This window comes from Lepidochelys kempii, chromosome 1 (assembly GCF_965140285.1).
Source record: "Lepidochelys kempii isolate rLepKem1 chromosome 1, rLepKem1.hap1, whole genome shotgun sequence".
Classification (NCBI taxonomy): Eukaryota; Metazoa; Chordata; order Testudines; family Cheloniidae; genus Lepidochelys; species Lepidochelys kempii.
In genome coordinates, this window is record NC_136380.1 from 111,299,744 (window position 1) to 111,319,840 (window position 20,097).

The following is a 20,097-nucleotide window of genomic DNA, read 5'->3' on the forward strand; positions in this document are numbered from 1 at the left end:
ATTTGTGGAAAGGTAAATAGTGCTAGTATGGCATACTGGTGAAAACCATTGTAAAAACAGCAAGTAGGATTGCTGTGACAAACCGCTCCCAAACGAGGGTGCTACAGACAAAGCTTTTACCAACGTTAAGACCTAAGCACAGCTCAGTTCGGGGTTTAAAGACTCAAAACAAGTAAAGATCTGGAACAGAAAATAAAGCATGAAAAATCACTCTGGTGCAAAATTATGCAATAACAACATATATTTACCGAATAGAAAATACTTTTTAAAATGTAGAACTGAATAAAATGGGCTCCTTTTCTGTTTAGTTTTTATGTGGAAAAATTACAGGAGAACTGAAAAAGCAGCTGAAGGCACATGTGCATCAGCAATTCATATAGAAGCACAAAAACTTGTTACAAGAATAATTAAAAACCAATTTAACCATTGTAAAGCTGTAATTCACAGACTCTTGAAATGCTTAGCTGTTACGTTCATAAACTCTTTGAAGAATGTTCTTGGCCTCAACTAAAAATGTTAAATTACATAGCTTTCTGCAAAAAGAAAAGGAGTACTTGTGGCACCTTAGAGACTAACCAATTTATTTGAGCATGAGCTTTCGTGAGCTACAGCTCACTTCATTGGCATCTGATGAAGTGAGCTGTAGCTCACGAAAGCTTATGCTCAAATTTTAGTCTCTAGGGTGCCACAAGTACTCCTTTTCTTTTTGCGGATACAGACTAACACCGTTGCTATTCTGAAACATAGCTTTCTGTGTACAGCAACCAATAGATTTTCAGCCTTAGATTGCTGAGATTGCTTGTTTTGAGATGTTCTAGCAGGTCTAGTTCAATAAATCGGAAACAGATTTTCAGCTAACATTGTATTACCAAGCCACTGGTATGTACTCCTTTTGATAACAGCCTAATGGAAGTACCAGCCAAAAAAGAAATAACCTATTAAGCCTTTATAAATTCTGCTAAATCCACTGATGCATTGCACTCAAGTGATTCACCCCCAGGAGCAAATCAGGATAAATGCAAGAAGTGGTAATGTTTGTTGTTGCTCACTAAATAGTGATATACAACTGTTTTACCATATATTATCCCAGAATTGACTGCCCTCTCAAAAAGGGATGGGAAATAATGCATTTGGATTAAATCCATTCTACTTTTGAATGTCCTGAATGTAACTAATTTCCCCCACCACTTAAAAAAAAAATTTTGGAATGCTGAGAGTGCAGGAAAGATAAATTAGCCAGTCTAGCTAATCCTTTACTTGCACTTTATTGGAGAAAATCTCCTAAGAAACTTCCGTGGAACAGGTGCTATTCCCCAAGAAGCTTTACCCTACTTGATATTTCATTGGAATTAACCTTGGTTTTATTTGGAAGGCTGCAAGGGACAATCTGGAGAAATTTTTTTTCAAAGGGTTTATCACAAGAAATACAACTGGCATGTGTACAGAGAAAATATTGATTAAAAACAATAACCAGAATGGATGACCAGGTTGCTTGATTATAGAAAGAACTGTAAAATTTGTATATTGTCCTCAACAGTTCTGAGTCCTATCTTGGCTTTGTTTTATATTAGAAATCACTATGTGATATGGCATAGCAGCAAAAGGATTGTTTTAACTCTGATGAGCAGAAAACTGAGCGAGTACCAATATATAGGGCTTTAATTTGGCCTTTCGCACTCATTTAAGAATGTTGGCATATCTTTTATATAACAAAACAGGTTCGTGTGTATGGAGTTGTGCATATGAGAGCTTGTAAACCTAGGTCCAGTAGATGGAAAATATCCCATTCATGTGGTTTTTTTTTCTTTTTTTAAAGACTAGAGATGTGTGCAAATATCTGTGGGTGAAAATCTCTTTCCTCTCCCCCACTCCACCTGTGTGCCAGTGATCTATCCTTAACCTAGAGGTGGCTGAATTTCATTGGTGAAACTATATGTATGTACATTGAAAAGTGTGTTAATTTGCATTAATGACTGGAAGACCTACTGTGGATAGCTGAATCTGGTAAGTGAACAGTTTTTTTTGTAGATTTGGGACAATGGTGATTGACTAATCTGACCACTGGCATAACACAGGGCATAGGATTTCCCTGTGTTTCTTCCTGCAGGTCCAATAGCTGTGTTTGAACAAGAACATACCCCTGTGGTATGGTTTGTGGGGGTTTTTTTTGGTGTGTGTGTGTTTTTCTTTTTTTTTTTTTTTTTTTTAAGAAAATGCCATCTTGATTTAAAAATGTCCCTGTGATGGAAAATGCACCATATCCCTTAGTCAGCTGTGTTGGGGGGGGGGAGGGAACCCCCCCATTTTTTTGTCCAGTCTGAATTTGTCTAGCTTCAACTTCCAGTCACTTACTCCTGAAGGAATTCTGCACCAAATAATTCTGTGCACAATATTTTAAAATTCTGCAAATTTTATTTGTTAAATAAATGTGGAGGCTCTGGCATGGCAGTGGGGAGCACAGCCCATTAGCTGCATGCAGGTGGGCAATCACCCTGCAGCCTCCACCTTGGGACACAGATTCAAAAGTGAGACTGTGCCTGACACAACGCAAGGGCTGGGCCTGCCCTAGAAACACCCCGGGGCCCTCCCCCTCTGCGCCAGACATACTAGGTTTGGGCAGGCAGATTCAGTCTGACAGAATCCAAGTGTAGAGGGGTTTAGTGTGTGGGGGATCCAGGTAACAAGTGATAGGGTTCTGTGTGTGGAAATCTAGGTCCAGGTGCCTGTGGGGGCAGGAATCTGGATGCACAGGGGCTCGTTTGGGGCGGGGGGGGGATTCTGGTTGCAGGAACAATGAGAAGCTGCAGGAGGGTCCAGCTAAAGGTGATTAGGGATTAGTGGGGGGGGGGGTCTGGGTGTGGGAGGGTTAGCAGGATGGGGGGTCCGGGTGCTGGGGGAATGGGGTGGGGGTTTGGGTGCAACTGGCTGCAGCTCAGTGGGGTGGCAGTCTGGGTGCAGAGGGCTGGTTGGGGTGGTGCTCATCGGGATGGGGATTTGAATGTTGGGGTTCTGAATGCAGGGGGTGAAGCTCAGCAGGGGACTCTGGGAAGGGGGTGTCTGAATACACAGGGGTTGGGCAGACGGGAGCAGCTCCCTCACAGTGACCCCCTACAGCTGAGGAGCAATGGGGGGCAGGAAGTGCCCTGCCTGTTCCATGCAAAGGAAGTGCGCTCCCCCCTCAGCCCAGCCAGGAGTAGCAGCTGAGTCTGGCGCAGGGTAGGAGTCACTGGGTAAGACTGGGGAGAGCCAGGTGCATGGGGGTGAGGCTTGGTGGGGGTAGGGGGGCACTCTGGGTATGGATACATGAAAATTGAGTCTGACCCAGCACAGTGGGGAATCCCCAGCCTTCCCCCTCCCCTCCCTGGTAGTGATTTACCTCTCTTCCAGCTGCTCTGGGTGTCTGCAACAATGTGCCTGTGCTGCTGGGGAGAGGTGCATGGCCTCCCTTGTGGCTTCCCTTTGTTTCCCTGTCAGTCTTTTTTTTCTTTTTTCTGCAGGGAAGCAAAGAAATCTGTGGTGGACATTAATTCTGCACATATGCATTGGCTCAGAATTCCCCCACGAGTAAGTCATTGGATCTTGTAACATCTTTCTCTGTTTAGATTATAAAATTTCCGTTTCCTGTGTAGGTGTTTCTAGACTGCAGTCCACTCATTCCTGAACCTTCTCTTTGATAATCTAAATGGATAGACTCAAGGAGCACAGTTGCTATAAGGCATGTTTTCCAATCCTTTAATCATTCTTGAATTGTGGGTATCAAAACTGCACACCGTTTTCCAGTAGAGGTTGCACCATTAGGAGAAAAAAGGCAATGGAACTGCAATGGGGTGCACAAACCCCACACAGACTGGGAAAGGGTAATTGAACTGCTGTGGACTCAGTAAGCCCTGTCCTGCTACACCTGCAGTAAGTGTCAGGCTTGGAGGGAGGAGTTAAAGGGGGGGCTGGCTAGGCGGGAGAGTAGACTTCAACCTCTCTCTCCGTAAGAGGGAGCCTAGCAGGGGCCAGGAACTAACTACAGACTGCTGCCTTCTAGAGCATTCATGAGGAAAGGTAGGCTTGACATGGGACTATTGTTTTGAATTTGCTACCAGCAACTTGTCTTGTGTTTGTGTTGCTGAGTATGAGTGCTGTAGGTGCTGCCCTGCCTGAAGGGGGCGACACCTGAATAAACAGCTTGTCCTTTTGCACCTGACTGGGAATCCAGCCGTGGTTTGTTGCAAACTCAGGACCAACCTTGTAACAATAACCTCTCTATTTCTACTCTCTATTTCCCTGTTTTATGCATCCAAGAATCACATGAGCTCTTTTGGCCACAATGTTGCACTCAGAGCTCGTGTTCAGCTGATTATCCACTATGGACTCCAAATCCTTTTTAGTGTCACTGCTTCTCAGGATAGAGTCCCCTATCCTGTAAGCATGGCCTGTTCCTAAATGTATGACCTTCCGTGTGGCAGGCAGTCCTCAACTTGATGATGTTCAACTTATGATGAACGGCTCTTACAATGCTTCTGAATTGATACCCTGATTTGACTTAGGACAATTGGTTTAGACTTCACAATGCTCGGTCCCGCAACGGAGAGGATTGTGGTTCTGAGTTACGACGTTTCGACTTAGGATGCAATTTTTAGGAATCAAGTGTGTTGTAAGTCCGAGGACTGCCTGTATTGAAATGCATGGTAAGCTGGGCACAAGCAAACAAAGTGATCCAGCTTACTCTGTATCACTGTTCTATCCTCTTCATTATTTACTAGTGCCCCAATCTTTGCGTCATCTGCAAACTTCTAGTAGCAATGATTGTTGCCCCTGTCCCGTTCCCCTTCCCCCCCCGCCCGGAGTAATTGATAAAATTACTAAACAGTGGCAGAGGCAAGAACCGACCCCTGATGGATCCCACTAGAAACACAGCTGCTCAGCAGCGATTCACTGTTAAATTATCTCAGTGTAATTATAATTTTACTTGTTTTAATCCATTTAATGTGAGCCGTTTGATTTTTGTATCATTCTCATTTATTAATCAAGATATATTTCATTTGATACTGTAAGACGTTACAGAAATCTATTCCATCAACACTATTACCTTTACAAACCAAACGTAACTTTTTTTTTAAATACCTTAATTTGACAAGACCTATTTTCCATAAACACACATTGATTGGCGTTAATTATATTATCCTCCTTTAATTCTTTGAGTCCCATATCAGCAGTGCTCTGTGTGGCATGTGCACATGTAAGATCAGATATACAATCTATATATACACACAATGTACAGGTGGAGTTGGTGGCTTTCTAGAATACTATGAAATATCACATACAGTAGTGTGATATATTTATAGTAGAGTGATGAACTCTTAGTAGTATGAAATTCATTCTTGTCCTCTGCTAAATATTAACTGTGAAGTTGTGTGATAATGTTGGGTTTTTCTTGAATTTTAGCAGGTTTGCAGACTAGTAAAATGACGCCTGGCAGGTCACTTCTGAGTACCGTATATACTTGATCATTAGCCGGTTTGTTTATAAGCCAACACCCCCCCTTCCCCCCAAGATGGATAAGTAAAAATGGAAAAAAATTATGACCCATTCATAAGCCGACCCCATAATTCAGGGGTCAGCAAACTTTGGCTCCCGGGCCATAAGGATAAGCTGCTGGCGGGTCGAGATGGTTTGTTTACCTTGAGCGTCCTCAGGCATGGAGGTAAACAAAGTGTCCCAGCTCACCAGCTGCTTACTCTGAGGGGCCAGGACAGCAACTGGTGGGGAAATTTTTTTGTGGAGGAGAAGCTGGGGGCCAGGGGAGTAACCCCTGTGATCACCCCCCACATGACCCCACACTCTCCCCATCCCTTCTCACCTTTAGGATCCTTTGGGCATGAGAGATGCAATTTTTAACTTTGTTACGCTCGTATAGCAAATAGTTATAATTATGTCCTGAATAATTACTAACACATTCAGTTTAAAGTAAGGAATATAATATTTCCTTAATAGGATGCAGGCATTTTCTTTACTAAGGTATTCTCATGAAGATGGTGAAAAGAAGTGCCAGTTGGCTAATTGTTTCTTTCAATATGTCTATAAAAGCTCTTCAAGTTGGATTGGAAGCATTCTTATTTGTCACTATTTATCTTGAGGAAGGTAGCAACACTTTCCTTTGAAAGGAGATCTCATGACACCGTGAAGAATTCTAAACTCTGCCACTAAGAGTGGTTTTGTACTGACATGTTTGCAGAGATGCATAAGCGTGGTAGCCAAGTATTATGTTTTTAAGATTTAAAGTGGCTTAAGAATTGAATTTGGAAACTCGTTACTATTTAAAAAGCTGTTTGTTCAAGTAGGACTACAAATGTCCTTTGTGCATCAGCCAGGGATGTGTCGCTCCCCACAAAACCCTGTCTTCACAAGATTAAAAATACATTATTACTTTATTGAATTGTGTAATTTGACAAATGATAAACTTTTATCTGGTAAAAGCTTTGTTCTACCACATAGATGTATAGTAGAAGCTTATATCTTCAGTTAGAGAGATTGTTACATTATATTAATAATGTATTTTTAAGCCATGAGTTGATTGTGGCTGAGATCTAAGAATTATACATAATTGTTTTTAATGTATTTTTGTCACACTGTTCAACATTATTCATATTTTTTCCTCTCGTATCTTTAGAGCTTGTGTTTTTGTTTTGTTTTTCCCTCCTGCATGGGTATTCTCCATCACAGAGATGGTAAGGTTTAAAAACAAAAATAATACTTGCTATACATGCTTAATTCTTGCTGAATAAAAATAGCCTCTTAACTAGCCTGTTCCTTTTTTGGTATCGATTTAGGGTGAAATTCACCCTGGTGAAGAGGGCCTCTTACAAGATCCTCCACAGTTCATACCACTCAGTCCCTCAAAGTGTGTTTCTGCAGATGGGTCAGCTATGCATATATCTGGCTTAAATGTAGGTAAAGTGAATTTCACCCTTAGGAAGATGCACATATCACCTTTCGTAGTGGAGTACGTGTGATACCAACTCCACTTTCTAATGAACTTCACCTTATCTGTTGGAAGTAAATGGAAGAAATATTGTTTTTTTTAAATTTCCATTCCTAGCTGTCCATTTCAAGGCAACTGCACCTGTATACCTCTTCCATGGTCCACTAAGGATACCCACTTCCAGATTTCTGGCTCCTTTGCTGTCACTCTCTCTTGGGCAGAGACTCGCATCTCTCTCCCTCCTGACGGGGTTGTTAAGGCTGCATAGCTCCTTGATCATGCTGTAATATTCGTAGCAAGCTAGTTTACCTAAACAGGCCAGTATCTGCACTTTGCTTTCTCACCAGAGGTTATGAATAGTATAATTGCGGGCAGTTATGAGTTTCCACACCAGTCTTTCTAAGCAAGCCCATTTGTTCTTAAGGTGAAAACATTACAGAGAACTGTTGAAAACAATAAAAGAATCTACACATGTTAAAAAGCTTACCAAAGGTCGCTCCAGCCTTGGAATCATACAGGTGTCAGTCCTTCAAATCTACAGCTCTGTTTTCCCCATGGTTACAAGTTCATGACTGTCTTCAGAACCAGAACCCAGACTGAGCAGATCAGCCTGTTTCTTTATATAGTTTAGGCCTTTGAACTCTAACCTCTGGGAACAGGTAGTTGGCAGACAGTCCCCCTCATCTCAGGACGTAGCTTCAAAAGGCTTGGTTTTTGCATAACTGGAGAGGGGGAATTTGTATTAACCTCCCCCTAGGTATTCCCCAGGAAAAACACTTTTTATTCTTATTATTCCAAAAGCATATTCTTGTCTGGCACAATGTCAGTGTAGTCTTTTGAACTCCCAGGTTCACATCACATTTTCCCCCTAGAGGTTACATACAATCCCAGCCCACAATAATACATAAACTTTGCATTTAACAGTCACATACCAGGATGCTATCCAGACCAGCGGAGGGCTGTGTCACCCCTGCCTTGCAACCTTGTGTGCCTTACACTGCCTTGCTGAAGTAGCTCACACCTGGCTGCTTACAAACAGCCTTCTGGCATGCAAGCTACACCCTGCGTGTCTGGGTAACTGCAGCCTGCCAGCCACACTTGGATTACACTCTGGCTTTTACCAGCCTGGGTTATACTGCAGGGTGACACCAATGCACTCAGTCCCAGGTTGTCCCCCTTCCCCCCCCCCCAACCCCCGCCAGAAATGTAAATCTTGCACTGCACAGCCCTCTCCTGGATGGTCCAAATATAAGTCCACTGTTCCTGTAAGGAATAATACACAATGGTTTGTTACCCAGACACTTCAATTTGAACACACCGGATTAAATAAAACAATAAAAAAAGTTTCTTAACTACAAAGAGAAATTTTAAGAGAATACAAGTAATGATCCATAAAAGACACGGTTACAAGAAAAATAAAGAGAAAACACTTTCTAGTGCCTAACTTTTAACAAACTATGTTAGATTAAAGCAGTTTCTCAACACATGCTTGTAGTAGCATTATTAACCCAACTCTTCAGGTCAGGACCCTTCCCCCAGAGTCCAATGGCTGTTTCCTTTGTCTTCTCAGGTACAGAGCATGAGATGGGTAGGGCGAGAGAAATGGTTGTCTTGGGGTGTTTCCCCCTCTTTTTTTTATAGTTTTTATTTTTTAAGTTCCTCTTTGTAAAGCATTTCCAGTTGAGAACCAGGAGACAGGCAGTCTGCCGGAAGGAGGAGATACCATGCTGTTTCTTTGCCAAGATGCAGATCTCTTTGCCCTGTCCCCACTTCTTTGCCAATGAGTGGCCACTTCGTAGGTAATGGCGCATTAGCTTTGTTGACACTTAGCTGTTGTCAGCTTGCCTTTTGTCTTTGGAAAACTGGTTTAACCACTCCCCAGACTTATTTGTGAAACATGCTTTAGTCATGATTTCAGCTTGCGTTCATAACATTACATCTAATGTTGCTATATGCATTTTACCATAATATTACTGATAAGCAAGTTGTGAATTTTCAAATGATACCTCACATGGCATACTTTGTACAAAGATTATTACAAAAGTGTGTAGAGTGTGAACATGGATGTATTCTGTCACAATAATACAATAAGGTTTTTCGAGGATATTGCAGGAAATTGCCATAGCACACTAGGTACTCCTCTGAAGGACCAGGGCTCCATTGTACTTGGCATTGTACAAAGAAGAAAGTCCCTGAATTACAGAGCTTGTAATCAGTGTCTGTGTATGGGGCATGCTCTCTCGTATATTCATCATAGATATGCTGACAGTCCTTAATTCTAGGTACGACTGATACTATTATAAAAAGATTATACAGTCAGTAGTAAAGGGACAGACTTCATAGATTTTTCACAAGTCTGTTCCTTTACTGACTCTAGAACTTTCCTGTAATGGTGTCAGTAGTGCCCAGTTAAGGAGTTAAGGAGACTGTCAACTGTCAGTTAAGGAGTTAAGGAGGACAGTTAAGGAGTCTGTCAACATGTCTATAATGAGCCAATCTTTTCAGAAATTTATCAGCTGACGTTTTTCTGCTGTTTAGTATAAAATAGTTGTAAGTTTTTGGCACGTTTAGAACTCTGTATCCTCAGGGTGAGACATACTTAATGGCTAACTGGAGCTATGCATTTAATCACATGGAAATAGACCCACCGTACGGCTAGTCTGTATTGTCTCATTGCTTCAAATAATAATAATAAAAAGGGTTGAAATCCTGAAGTCTGTGGAACTTTTTTGCCAGGACTTCATCCAGGATGTTCAAGTTGTGCAGGTTAAATCACACCTTAAACCAGTGGTTTTCAAACTTTTTTTTTTTTTCTGGCAACCCAGTTAAAGAAAATTGTTGGTGCCCATGACCCAACGGAGCTGGGGATGAGGGGCTTGGGTGCGGCAGTGAGGGCTGTGGGGCCGGGAATGAGGGATTCGGGGTGTCGGAGGGGGTCTGGGCTGGGGCAGGAGGTTGGGGTGCGGGGGGGGGCAGTGCAGGTTTTGGGCGGGGCAGGGATGAGGGGTTTGGAGGAAACTCAGGGCCGGGGCAGGGGGTTTAGGTGTGGGAGGGGGTCAGGGCTCTGGGCTGGGGATGAGGGGTTTGGGTGCAGGAAGGGACTCTGGGTTTGGGGGCTCAGGGCTGGGGCAGGGGATTAGGGGTGCAGGTTTGGGGCACAGGCTGACCTCCAGCGGCTCCCAGTCAGTGGCACAGTGGGGGTGCTAAGGCAGGCTTCCTGCCTGACCTGGCTCCACGGACTCACTGTGCACTGGAAGTGGCCGGCAGCAGGTACAGCTGCTAGTTGGAGGCATGCGGCTTTTGCCTGCGGGCACTGCCCGCGCCTCCCATGGGCCGGTTCCTGGCCAATGGGAATGTAGTGTCAGTGCTGGAGGTGGGGCCAGCATGCAGAGCCCTGTGGACCCCCTGCCTAGGAGCTGGACCTGCTGCTGGCCGCGTCCGGGGTGCAGTGCAGTATTGGAACAACTAGCGACTAGCCTGCCTTAGCCGGGCAGCACCGCCGACGGGTTTTTCAATGGTCCAGTCGGCGGTGCTGACCAGAACTGCCGCAACCTATTGCCTTGCATTCTGCGACCCCGTACTGGGTCGTGACCCACAGTTTGAAAAACCACTGCCTTAAACTAATAAAACAGTCCATAGTTAATACTGAAACATCTTTCTTGAATCCCCTGTTTGGCTAGGTATTACAGCATGTATGGTATGTAAAATCAAATCTTATTTGGGTAGGAATATTAAAGTCCAGACTTTAATAAATAAAAAAAAAAAAAAAAAAGCGTAGCAAAAACTCAAGTCTTATTAGCTGAAAAGGGAAATCAAAATCTACCAGGAAAAAAAAATCACACTTCAGGTAAAATTTCAAGCTATTTTTTTTATTCTAGTAAACATGTAGATTCATAGATTCATAGATTCATAGATATTTAGGTCAGAAGGGACCATTATGATCATCTAGTCTGACCTCCTGCACAATGCAGGCCACAGAACTTCACCCACCACTCCTAAAAAAGACCTCACACCTATATCTGTGCTATTGAAGTCCTCAAATTGTAGTTTGAAGACCTCAAGGAGCAGAGAATCCTCCAGCAAGTGACCCATGCCCCATGCTACAGAGGAAGGCGAAAAACCTCCAGGGCCTTCCAATCTGCCCTGGAGGAAAATTCCTTCCCGACCCCAAATATGGCGATCAGCTAAACCCTGAGCATATGGGCAAGATTCATCAGCCAGATACTACAGAAAATTCTTTCCCGGGTAACTTGGATCTTACCCCATCTAAAAACCCATCACAGGCCATTGGGCCTATTTACCATGAATATTTAATTACCAAAACCAAAAACATGTATGTTGAGTAGAACTGTATCTGAAAAGCCACCTCATTTGTCCTCTTTCAAGTCCCACTACCATGATGCCTACATAAACACAGACAATGATTAAGCAACTTTACTGCTGTGACCACTGTCTTACATGCTGATCATTATGGTCTCATTTTTTCCGTGTGCTCCCTCTGTTTATAGTCATATACACTGACCCAAAGTTCATCAGACTATACTTACTACCATCTGTAGTTGCAAGGGCTGTATTTTTGTTGTTTCTCATCTGGTTCAGTGGACTGGAAGTTAGATTTAAGGCAAAGTTTCAAGTATTGCATGCTGCAGAAAATAGTTCTAATTGCACACTTGACACAACTTAAGTGTGAGATGTATCTGAAGTACTGCTGCAGTACTCTTTCTTGGACTATTCACATATATTGTTAAAAGGCAAAGAAAAATCTTTTTCAAGAAGGGTTTGCCTGCATCTTGTGGGGGAAAAGTTTTTTTTTTATTCTTATAATAAATAACACATCAAAAGCAATGGGTTTTCACATTTGTTCCTTTCCTTCAAAAGTTTCCTGCAGAAACTATTTGCTCACCAAAACTAATATTAATGGGATGGCTTAAAACCTCCAAGATAACTTAGCAGTTATAGTTCAAATCCTGTGTTTTGACTCACCTGGTTTTGCTACTTAAGACCACACATTCCTCTGAGAGAGGAGCTCACAGAGTGGCAGGGGGTTATATAGAGTTATAAGCCTTCGCTCAAAACTTCCTTGCTTTTTGCACGCTTAAAGGGAAGCTGCACCCATTTTGATCAGGATGGACTTCAGAGACTTCTCTTGGTAAAAGAAGCATAGTTACCAAATATAAATATAAATTGAAATTTTTAGAATATTTTTGAGGCCTCTACAGAAGGCAGCTGAATTGCTGAAAATCCTGTATTTTACACAGGACCAATAAAAGCAATAAATAAAAAATGAAGGCCTTTAGGGTTCTATCCAGTGTATCAGATGCTCTTAAATGTCATCTGAGCAATTTCTTGTCACTTTTTTCTTGAGTGGTAGATTAGCATTTGTAGAAGAGGCTAATGAGGGGGAAGGTCCCCCATTATATCTACTTGCTCATTTCAAAGCCAATAGTTTAAAATGCTCTGTCATCACTGATTCAGAGAGGGGGTTAAACATTTCTGGTTTGCTTCAAAGTTGGCCTAGGAGAGAATTGATTGAAGGTTATCTGTCTACTGTTTGAAATGAGTTCCTTGTCTCAAACCACTTCCTCATCACATAAAAACCATCAGCACAATTGGAGTCCTTGTTAGAAGCATCAGTAGAAAGACACATACTGAATTGCCTCACTCCTACGGGGAAATTGGGAAGGTCACTGCCTTGGGTGTGGCCAGAGACCTCTGAGCTGTTAGAGCTATTAATCCAGCCACTGTCGCATGTGCTAAAATATTAAGAAATGCTAGTTTATTTTTAAAAAATCCTGTTATTTTATACCAATGTGTTAGACATAAAATTTTCTTTTTTAATCAAATTAGGTATAGCTTTCTTTAAGTTTCTTCATGTTAGAGAAGTGGGTGATTCTTTTGTTACGTACTGTATAAAAGATCTCTTTTTAAATGTGGAAGGGGGGAAAAAACAAGTAATTTTCTTATGTAAACTGATGTAGCTTTCATGGTAGCAAAAGCTTCTATAATTAAGATTGCAATGCAATTTCTGTTATAAACCTTCACTTTAATTCACTCATCAGTTCCTCAGATATTCACCTTATGTGCAGAAACTTTTGATGCTTGTTCAGAGCTGAAATAGGAATATTTCTGGAAGCTTTACCAAATCCATTTAGTCAGTTGGCCAGATTTTCAAAGGCATTTAGGTGCCTAGTGGAATTGATAAAAGGGCCTAAGCAGGTTAGGTGCCTTACTCCCATTGATTTTCAAATCTGTAAATCTGGCCCACTGTCTACTTTAGAAGGCAGAGGAACCCATTATTTCTTATTTCTAAAATTTTATTTTTGTGAATGGATAACATCTAGAACTTTTTTAAAACTTTATACCTCAGATGTGACTCATCTATAACGACAAGTAAGTACATGGTAAGTTTAGGATTGTTGTAATTTATTAAAATGAAGTGATTAAAAGTGGCTTCTTTGTATAGATAGTAAAAATCTTGTATTAGATTTTGAGTTTTATTATTGCTCATGGCACTTAGGAGTTGACACAGTATGTGTTTTGTAATTTTTTTTTAAAAACTCAGTGAAATAATACATATATAAAATCTGTAATACTAAAGTTATGAACTTGGGCCCCAATCCTGTATCTATTTGCTGGAGTGGACCTGTGCAGCATTCCACTAACTGACATGAGTCAAACTATCACCACCTAAGGAGAGAGAATTCATAACAAAAATTGTGTGTACACACACAAGCTGTACTGTAAAGTTGTAATCTTGCATCTTAGTATGGCTAGAAACAAGTGTCTCCTCCCAATGGAAAGAGTTGTGCGGAAAAACTATATTTTTATAGGTGAAGATTGATGGTTCCTTTTATTTTTCATCCTGTTGGACAAACTCCAGACAAAATGCTTATCATTATTGAGTTTTGTCTCTTTAAAAAACCTATAGTTTGTATTTTTTGAATTGCTTATAGTTTTAAAAATGGTGATATGTCAAATATACTTTTTGCTTGAGGAAAAGGTTTGTGTTTTTTGTTTTAATAGCTAGAGTTTAAAAGCAGGATATTTAATCTGCAGAGTCACTTAATGAATTGTATTTTCTCAGATCAGTTTATCAGATTGGTTTGAACATATTTGATTATAAGGTACATTAGAAAAATTGTGATTCTTTGAAATTAGTTTAAATTGTTCATAATTAAATTACTGTCTAATTTCTTAAAATGCAGGCTAAGCTAACCAGTGAACAAGTTATTCTTCAAAACTGATAAGTTTAGCAATTGCAGATGGAAATATATTTCTTGTGTAGGAGATCCTGCTCATGTTACATCTGTTGTTTTGTTAAGTTTAATCCTGTCAAAAGTGTATGACCTGTTTTTGAAGAAGCTCACCTGGTGAGAAGTACTCTCACAAATTACTAAATGTATTGGAAGAAAAAATAACCATTGTAACAACCCTCTTGTGTGTGACTTTCAGTCAGGAAGCACCTCAGGGTAGAGTTGTTCCTAGCTATTACCATGGAGATGGTGATTGATTTCTGCTTCCTCTTGAGACCCTGCACTAACGGAAGGTTTGTCCGTGCTGAACTGCTGCTGGATGATCCCTAACTCCAGTAATCCAGAGGGGATTGCTGGTGGTGAAGGCAGGCTAGGGTGGTGAAGGCACTCCTTCAGTGCTGCCAATGAGGTCTGTGGGAGGTGGAATGTTGATCCCTAAAAGACTGGGAAGTTGTGCTGATAGAGGCTTCCCCAGTCGTGCCTCCACAACTGATATATGATTGGGCTGTGTGTGGAGGTTGTTTGGCTACCTTTGACAGATCCCAGTTTTGACATCTGAAGGATCCAGAGGCAGACTGACCCATCTAACATAAGAACAGCCACTCTGGGTGAGACCAATGGCCCATCTCGCCCACTATCCTGTCTTCTGACAGTGGCCAATGCCAGGTGCTTCGGAGGGAATGAACAGGTGGTAATCAAGTGATCCATCTTGTCGTCCTTCTGGCAGCCAGAGGCTAGGGACACTCAGAACATGGGGTTGCATCCCCGACCTGGCTAATAGCCATTGATGGACTTAACCTCTGTGAACTTATGTCATTTTTCTTTGAACTCCATGATATTTTTGGCCTTCACTCCTGCAAGTGAGTTCCACAGGTTGTGTGAAGAAATACTTCCTTTTGTTTGTTTTAAATCTATTGCCTATTAATTTCATTGGGTGACCCGATTCTTATTATGCAGTGGAATAAATAACACATTCTTTTTCACCTTCTCACCATTCATGATTTTATAGACCTCTGTCATATCCCCTCTTAGTCATCTCTTTCTCCAAGCCAAAAAGTTCCAGTCTTTTTTAATCTCTCTTTATATGGAAGTAGTTCTACACCCCTAACAGTTTTTGTTGCTCTTCTCTGTACCTTTTCCAATTCTAATATATCTTTTGAAATTGAGTGATGAAAACTGCATGCAGATATACCATGGATTTATACAGTGGCAATAAGACAGAAAATATATTTATCCCTTTCCTAATGGTTCGTAAGATTGTTAACTTTTTTTGACTGCTGCTTCACATTGAACAAATGTTTTTTAGAGAACTATTCACAATGACTCCAAGATCTTTCTTAGGTGGTAACCACTAATTTAGATTCCATCATTTAGAAAGTTTTTTGTCTTTAGTCATCCTTATAAAGTGCCAGGGGTGACGGATTCTTCCTAAAAGTGGGGGGCCTTGCCCCCTCTGTTGCCACGCCTTTGCCCTTCCTCTTCACCCCCTCCGACCCCCTCCTCGAGGTCCTGGCCAAACTGGAAGCTGGGGTCAAGCTGGGAAACTTGCCCCCTCCCCCCCACCCTGGGCAGGTGGAGGGTCCGCTGCTCTGCACAGATTCCTGCATGGCTCTACCCTGACCTGGCTCCGGCCTCCGGCCTGGCCTGGGGCGGGGTCTCGGGGGTTGAAGAGCTGCAGCCTGGCCATGGGCCGCCCCACCCTGGGCAGATGGAGGGTCTGTGGCTTCTCACAGGTGGCTGGGCCTGGGACAGGTTCCAGCTTCTGGTCTGACCAGGGGGTGGGGCCTCAGGGAAGAGGAGGGGCAGGGGGCGGGGCCTGTGGCGAAAAGTGAACAGGCTAGGCCTGTCTACTTGCAAAAGAATTATGAAAGTGAGGTTATAGAAAGCAGCATTTACACTAAATGAATGTATCCCACAGCTTTTAAATGTCATCATACATGAATATTTTTCTGTCCCTTATTTGGGGGCTTTTTTCACACAGTATGGCCCATATTTGAGCCTTGGCATATGACATATGTTTGTCAGTTCACTTTCTACCCTCTTTAAGCAGTTAGCCCTTAATGGACCTGCACATAGTCAACTTCCTCTGAGATGTTTAAGAGAACCTTTTCTTGATATGATAGCCTGTAGTTGAGGCTGTGCTTTTTGTATCACCCATTTAATTAGCCTAACTATGGGGAAGTTGAACTAGAAAAGTTAAAGTAAAGCTCTTCATTGCATACACTGGAGGCTGTTCAAATTTTTCTATTTGTGCAAAGTTCACAGGTCCCGCTTAAGGACAATATTAAGGACCAATGGGGATAATCCATTGCACTCTTTGCATCTGGATATGGAGGGTCTGGCGCCTTAACCATAATTCCTTCCCATTTCTCTGAATGCAAATCTCATAGCCCTGCAAATCTATCTTCCTAAAAGGTCTGCACTGACCTTGAATCCTACTTCTGCTCAGCCAGCAGGTGCTGCTGTTGAATCAATAGGACTGAGGCAGTGTAAGGGTGAGAGCTTTTGAAATATTCTGGGGACTTGGATTTAACACAAGGGGAGAGAGAGAGACAAGGCATTACTATAAAACAGCAAAAATAGTGTACATAATGGTTTCCAGTAAGGTATGAAAATATTGCAGATTGGGAATCTGTTATTTAAGAGATCTGCAAGTATATTTATAGAAATTAATTTATTGAGGTTATGAGTTGAATGCCCCAACAGTAAGATATGGGGTGAGGGGGAGAGAAGGAACTTTAAATTTGCCTTTTTACTGTATAATACAGTTTTGCCAAATTTGTAAAATTATTTTTACTTGCATCCTAAGAGATAAAAATGTTTCATCACTGATGATGACTGTAACCTATGAAACAACACAACTTTGCAGAAACAGTCCAGGGAGATCACTGATTAACCTAGGAAGCTGAGTAGCACATACTCCCTCAGCCGCCCCAGAACCTGCATGGCACATAATAATAAGTAAAAACTTTCCCGTGCAAACCCTGAAACTGGCATCTGATGTCAGCAGCTGTGCCAGGGGAGGCTTAGCCTGCCCTGGCCTATTATACCTGCTGTCCATGGAGCTGAAGTTTTCAGAGAGCTATCCACATGGACTTCAAGATCTTTCCTGAGTGGTAATGAATCCATCATTATATATGTGTAGTTGGGATTATTTTTCCAGTGTACATTACTTTGCATTTATCAATGTGGAATTTCATCTGCCATTTTGTCATATAGTTACCCAGTTTTGTGATAGCCCTTCGTAACTCTTTTAAAGTCAGGTTTGGATGTAACTATCCTGAATAATTTTGTATCCTCGGCAATCTTTGCCACTTCATTGCTATATTTCCTTTCCAAATCAGTAATGAATATATTGAACCACACAGGTCCCAATACAGATCCTTGCGGGACTCCATTGTTCACATCTCTCCATTATGCAAACTGACTCTTTATTCCTACCTTTTGCTTCCTATTTCTTGGCCAGTTACTGATCCATGGGAGGACCTTCTCTCTTAACCCACAAGAGCACAGGAGCCACTACTGCTGTAGGTAGCAATGAACAGACACCAGTGTCTGTAAATATTGTTTACAAATTAGTGTAGACCCCGAATGAAGAATTGTGATAGAACATGCATGTTGATTAATTCAGATTAGACATTTATTTTTTAATTCCCCCCCAAAATTCACTTCTATCAACTTTTACCTAAAATAAGAGAATAAGTTTTCTAAAAATACTATCCATCACACTGAAAATCACCAAGTTGCCATTCTGTATCATAGCCTTTCTTTTTCTTGGCACAATTCAGGTCAAAAGAAACAAAGTATACTGCTCCTAATTATAAGGTATAAAAGTGAAGTTATGAATTTGGTGCTCGCAGCAATAAAAGGCATGTCTGTGATGTTTTATGTGCATGATGAGATTTGGTGCTGTGTCTTTAAGGGAGCTTAGCTTGGGGAGAGTGGGAGCTAAGGTGGCTTTATGGCTGGACAGTCCTGGGGGATGTACGGGTTTGTTTATGCTGCAATAATAAACCCGCGGCATGAAGCCCCAGAGCTTGGGCTAATTGATTTGAGCTCAAGAAACTCAGGCTGCCTGGCAAAAAATAGCAGTGTAGATGTTTGGACTCAGGCTGGATCCCAAGATCTGAGACCCCTCCCCTCCTTGTGGGGTCTCAAAGCCTGGGCTCCAGCCTGAGTCCGAATGTCTACATTACAATTTTATAGTCCCATGAGTCTGAGCCCCATGAGCCTGAATGAGCTGACCTGGGTCAGCAGCCACGGCTGTGCTGCAGGTCTTTTATTACAGTGTAGCCGTACTGTAAGGTATATCAGCCTCTTTAGGCTGTTCTATGTCTGCAGCACTGCCTGCAATCTGCAGCTCTGCCCCTTTCAGGACCCATGTTTCAGGGTTTGTGAGGGGATCCTTCCAATGCCAGATGGAGTGGCATAAAGGGGCACCGCATGCCTTTTACCCAGAGTAAAGAAGTCGGAGCGAGGATGAAGATCTTCCCTCAAGGATTTGGGTAAATGGTGTTTGCAAAAAAAAGAAAAAAAAATGTTGCGGAATTCTGTTTTGCAAGTCAGCAAGGCTCTCACTGCAGAAATGTCTTTCCCTATTGAATGGTAAAGCATCTGCAGCCATTGGTTTCCGTGGAAACCAATTTTGCTGGGAACACACTGCACTAAACTGAATATCTCAATTTTTCTGAACTTGAGATTTATGTTATCTCTGGAGTTTAACACTTGTGCGTGGAGTGTTTTATTTCATTTGGCTCTCAAATGCTGTGTACTGTACCCTTTTTTCAAATTTACAAAGTAAATGGTCAAAGGAAGAGATTAGCTACACGCTTGGAATTTGTGACAAAGCAACAAGAAAGGTTGGTATTTATGAAGCTAAAAGTTAGGGGTGTCTTGTTTTTGAGTGACTTGCAGAAAAATATTTTTGACTTAACTGCCAAGTCAAAAGTTGCTTCTGTGTTACAACATAAGTTATTTTTTTCTTTTTAGCAATATTAGTTTAATGTTGCCATTTGTACATAGCTACAGCTGCTTTGCGGAGTCTGGTATTGGAGAGCTGGTGGAAGAGTTACTAATGTGTTTGTTTCCTAATAAGATTTTGGCAGGAAGTTGGTCTTATTTGTAGTTTGTTCAGATTCATTCAGCGTGAACTGCATGACGTGCTCTGACAGAATGGTATTTTGGTGTTGGTTGTAAGGTAAGTTTGATTTCACATTTCAAATAATGCTTGTTGCAAAGACTTATTTTGGCTTGGAAATTTGAGACTGGTAATTTATAAACATTAAAATATGCTAAATGAATTAGTGTGGTGTATTTTGCTTGACACAATATCTCTGGCAGAAGCTAACAAAATGAATAAAAATTGTTTAACTGAGAAGAGCTTGAAGAGTGAGTAATTGTATTTATGTATGTATATTCATGTTTTGACTAGAACATTTAATGTAGCTTCATGTGAATTACTGAGTCACGGATATGTGAGGTAGAAGTCAGTTTTGCTAACAGGAGGACAGACACAAATCTGTTTCCCATATGTAATTGGAAAATAATGCACAGTACTGAGAAAAGTGTCCTCTCTGTAGAAACACTTTTATAGGTATGTTGACAAAACATTGGTTACAGCTTGGCAAATATTATGGAGGCACTGGTCATGATTTAATAGCTGGGGTCGCATTCTAAAGTAGGCTTAAAATGGGGCTTACATTTCTGTTTTTCTCTTAAAGGAGGCAATCAGTCAGTGTGAAATTTCACAGAGGTTTTTGTGGTTTTAGGTTTTTGTGCCCTTTATGAAGGGGAAAAAACAAAAACGTTCAGACTTTTAATAGGAAGCCTTTGAACTTTGGGCTCAGGCTGAAAATTCCCCTGACCATCCCC

The 20,097-nt window shown here is 41.6% G+C and overlaps 1 protein-coding gene across 10 annotated transcripts in view; it reads left to right on the top strand.

Moving 5' to 3' along the window:
* The window catches only part of MCF2L (MCF.2 cell line derived transforming sequence like), a 267,170-nt gene that overhangs the window by 15,141 nt on the left and 231,932 nt on the right, over positions 1-20,097 (top strand). The window contains exon 1 of one of the 10 annotated variants that reach the window (XM_073350250.2): positions 18,636-18,731. The exons of 8 other annotated variants lie outside the window; for them this stretch is intronic. The gene's annotated coding sequence lies outside the window, so the exon portion shown is untranslated. Of the gene's footprint in view, positions 1-18,635; positions 18,732-18,966; positions 19,086-20,097 lie in introns of those variants that run through there. One more of the 10 variants, XM_073350258.2, reaches the window with a different exon arrangement.